Genomic DNA, 4395 nt, shown 5'->3' with positions numbered 1-4395 from the left:
GAGGCGACCAAAAGGGAGGAGTCGAGAGGTGAATAGTGTATGTGTGTGTGTGTGACTGTGTGTGTGTCCGCTCGGCTCGCAGAGATAAAAATACGGCCGTGGCAAGAAGGCCCTGCCTGTCTTAAGAGGCGACCAATGGATAGGAGTCGAGAGGTGGAAAGTGTGTGCGTGTGCGTGTGTGCGTGTGTGTGTGTGCGTGTGTGTGTGAGTGTGTGTGTGTCCGTTCGGCTCGCAGAGATAAGAACACGGCCGTAGCAAAAAGTCCCTGAATGTCGTAAGAGGCGACTAATGGGTAGGAGTCGAGAGGTGGAGCGTGTATGTGTGTGTGTGTGTGCGAGTGTGTGTGTGTGTGTGTGTGTCTGTTCGGCTCGCAGAGATAAGAATACGTCCGTGGCAAGAAGGCCCTGCCTGTCGTAAGAGGCGACTAATGGGTAGGAGTCGAGAGGTGAAGCGTGTATGTGTGTGTGTGTGTGCGAGTGTGTGTGTGTGTGTGTGACTGTTCGGCTCGCAGAGATAAGAATACGTCCGTGGCATGAAGGCCCTGCCTGTCGTAAGAGCAGAATAATGGTTAGGAGTCGAGGGGTGAAGAGTGTATGTGTGTGTGTTTGTGTGCGTGTGTGCGTGCGTGTGTGAGTGTGTGTGTGAGTGTGTGTGTGTCAGTGTGTGTGTGTCCGGTCGGCTCGCAGAGATATGAACACGGCCGTGGCAAAAAGGCTCTGCCTGTCGTAAGAGGAGAATAATGGGTAGGAGTCGAGAGGTGAAGAGTGTATGTGTGTGTGTGTGCGCGCGTGTGTGTGTGTGTATGTGTATGTGTGTGTGTGTGCGTGTCTCTTCTGCTCGCAGAGGTACGAATACGGCCGTGGCAAGAAGGCCATGCCTGCTGTAAGGAGCAACTAATGGGTAGGAATCGAGAGTTGAAGAGTGTACCTGTGTGTAAGTGTGTGTGTGTGTGTGTGTGTGCGTGTGTGAGTGTATGTGTGTGTGTGTCCGTTCGGCTTGCAGAGATAAGAATACAGCCGTGGCAAGAAGGCCCTGCCTGTCGTTTAGAAGAGTTTAGGTGTGTGTGTGTGGTTGTGAGTGTGTGTGTGTGGTTGTGAGTGTGTGTGTGTGTGTGTCTGTATGGCTCGCAGAAGTTAAAACACGGCCGTGGCAAAAAGGCCCTGCCTGTCGTAAGAGACGACTAATGGGTAGGAGTCGAGAGGTGAAGAGTGTATGTGTGTGTGTGTGTGTGTGTGCGTGTGTGCGTGTGTGAGTGTGTGTGTGTGTCCATTGGCTCGCAGAGATAAGAATACGGCCGTGGCAAGAAGCCCTGCCTGTCGTAAGAGGCGACTAATGGGTAGGAGTCGAGAGGTGAAGAGTGTATGTGTGTGTCTGTGTGTGCGTGTGTGTGTGAGTGTGTGTGTGTGTGCGTGTGTGAGTGTGTGTGTATGTATGTGTGTCCGTTCGGCCTGCATAGGTAAGAATACAGCCGAGGCAAGAAGGCCCTGCCTGTCGTAAGGTGCGAGTAATAGGTAGGAGTCGAGAGGTGAAGAGTGTAGGTGTGTGTGTGTGTGTGAATGTGTATGTGTGTCTGTATGGCTCGCAAAGATAAGAACACGGCCGTGGCAAAAAGGCCCTGCCTGTCTTAAGAGACGACTAATGGGTAGGAGTCGAGAGGTGAAGAGTGTATGTGTGTGTGCGTCTGTGCGTGTGTGAGTGTGTGTGTGTGTGTCCGTTCGGCTCGCAGAGATAAGAATACGGCCGTGGCAAGAAGGCCCTATCTGTCGTAGGAGGCGACTAATGGGTAGGAGTCGAAAGGTGAAGAGTGTATGTGTGTGTGTGTGCGTGTGTGTGTGTGTGTGTGAGTGTGTGTGTGTGTGTGTGTGCGTGTGTGAGTGTGTGTGTATGTATGTGTGTCCGTTCGGCCTGCAGAGATAAGAATACAGCCGAGGCAAGAAGGCCCTGCCTGTCGTAAGGGGCGAGTAATAGGTAGGAGTCGAGAGGTGAAGAGTGTATGTGTGTGTGTGCGTGTGTGCGTGTGTGTGCTTGTGTGAGTGTGTGTGTGTGTCCGGTCGTCTCGCAGAGATAAGAACACGGCCGTGGCAACAAGGCCCTGCCTGTCGTAAGAGGCGACTAATGGGTACGAGTCGAGAGGTGAAGAGTGTATGTGTGTGTGCGTGTGTGCGTGTGTGTGGTGTGTGAGTGTGTGTGTGTATTTGTGTGTGTGAGTGTGTGTGTGTCCAGTAGGCTCGCAGAGATAAGAACACGGCCGTGGCAAGAAGGCCCTGCCTGTTGTCAGAGGCGACTAATGGGTAGGAGTCGAGTGCTGAAGAGTGTATATGTGTGTGTGTGCGTGTGTGCGTGTGTGTGCGTGTGTGAGTGTGTGTGTATGTTTGTGTGTCCGTTTGGATTGCAGAGATAAGAATACGGCCAAGGCAAGAAGACCCTGCCTTTTGTAAGGGGCGACTAATAGGTAGGAGACGAGAGGTGAAGAGTGTATGTGTGTATCCGTGTGTGCGTGTGTGTGTGCGTGTGTGAGTATGTGTGTGTGTCCGTTTGGCTTGCAGAGATAAGAATACGGCCGAGGCAAGAAGGCCCTGCCTCTTGTAAGGGGCGACTAATAGGTAGGAGTCGAGAGGTGAAGAGTGTATGTGTGCGTGCGTGTGTGCGTGTGTGTGTGAGTGTGTGTGTATGTGTATGTGTGTCCCTTTGGCTCGCAGAGATAAGAAATCAGCGGTTTCAAGAAGGCCATGCCTGTCGTAAGAGGTGACTAATGGGTAGGAGTCGAGAGGTGAAGAGCGTATGTGTGTGTGTGTGCGTGTGTGCGTGTGTGTGTGCGTGTGTGAGTGTGTGTGTGTCCGGTCGGCTCGCAGAGATAAGAACACGTCCGTGCCAAGAAGGCCCTGCCTGTCGTAAGCGGTGACTAATGGGTAGAAGTCGAGAGGTGAAGAGTGTATGTGTGTGTGTGTGCGTGTGTGCGTGTGTGTGCTTGTGTGAGTGTATGTGTGTCCGGTCGTCTCGCAGAGATAAGAAAACAGCCGTGGCAAGAAGGCCTTGCCAGTCTTAAGGGGCGACTAATGGGTAGGAGTCGAGAGGTGAAGAGTGTATGTGTGCGTGCGTGTGTGTGTGAATGTGTGTGTGTATGTGTGTGTATGTGTGTGTGTCCCTTCTGCTCGCAGAGATAAAAATACAGCCGTGACAAGAAGGCCATGCCTGTCGTAAGAGGCGACTAATGGGTAGGAGTCGAGAGGTGAAGATTGTGTGTGTGTGTGCGTGTGTGCGTGTGTGTGTGAGTATGTGTGTGTATATGTGTGTGTGTATACCTTTGGCTCGCAGAGATAAGAATACGTCCGTGGCAAGAAGGCCATGCTTGCTGTAAGGAGCGACTAATTGGTAGGAGTCGAGATGTGAAGCGTGTATGTGTGTGTGTGTGTGTGCAAGTGTGTGTGTGTGTCCGTTCGGCTCGCAGAGATAGAAATACGTCTGTGGCAAGAAGGCCCTGCCTGTCTTACGAGGCGACTAATGGATAGGAGTCGAGAGGTTTGGAGTGTGTGCGTGTGCGTGTGCGTGTGTGCGTGTATGCCTGTGAGCGTGTGTTTGTGTGTGCGTGTGTGTGTGTCCGTTCGGCTTGCAGAGATAAGAACACCGCCGTGGCAAGAAGGCCCTGCTTGTCGTAAGAGGCGACTAATGGGTAGGAGTCGAGAGGTGAAGAGTGTATGTGTGTGTGCGTGTGTGCGTGTGTGTGCGTGTGTGAGTGTGTGTGTGTATTTGTGTGTGTGAGTGTGTGTGTCCAGTCGGCTCGCAGAGATAAGAACACGGCTGTGGCAAGAAGGCCCTGCCTGTCGTAAGAGGCGTGTGCGTGTGTGTGCGTGTGTGTGCGTGTGTAAGTGTGTGTGTATGTGTGTGTGTCTGTTTGGCTTGCAGAGATAAGAATACGGCCGTGGCAAAAAGGCTCTGCCTGTCGAAAGAGGCGTATAATGGGTAGGAGTGGAGAGGTGAAGAATTTATGTGTGTGTGTGTGTGTGTGTGTGTGTGTGTGCATGTGTGTGTGCGTGTGTGAGTGTGGGTGTATGTATGTGTGTCCGTTCGGCTTGCAGTGATAAGAACACAGCCGAGGCAAGAAGTCCCTGCCTGTCGTAAGGGGCGAGTAATAGGTAAGAGTCGAGAGGTAAAGAGTTTAGGTGTGTGTGTGTGTGTGTGTGAGTGTGTGTGTGTGTGTCTGTATGGCTCGCAGAGATAAAAACACGGCCGTGGCAAAAAGGCCCTGCCTGTCTTAAGAGACGACTAATGGGTAGGAGTCGAGAGGTGAAGAGTGTATGTGTGTGTGCGTCTGTGCGTGTGTGAGTGTGTGTGTGTGTGTGTCCGTTCGGCTCGCAGAGATAAGAATACGGCCGTGGCAAGAAGGCCCTATCTGTC

This window comes from Diabrotica undecimpunctata, unplaced genomic scaffold, assembly GCF_040954645.1.
Source record: "Diabrotica undecimpunctata isolate CICGRU unplaced genomic scaffold, icDiaUnde3 ctg00000575.1, whole genome shotgun sequence".
Taxonomy (NCBI): domain Eukaryota; kingdom Metazoa; phylum Arthropoda; class Insecta; order Coleoptera; family Chrysomelidae; genus Diabrotica; species Diabrotica undecimpunctata.
Note: the sequence above shows the minus strand (reverse complement) of the source record.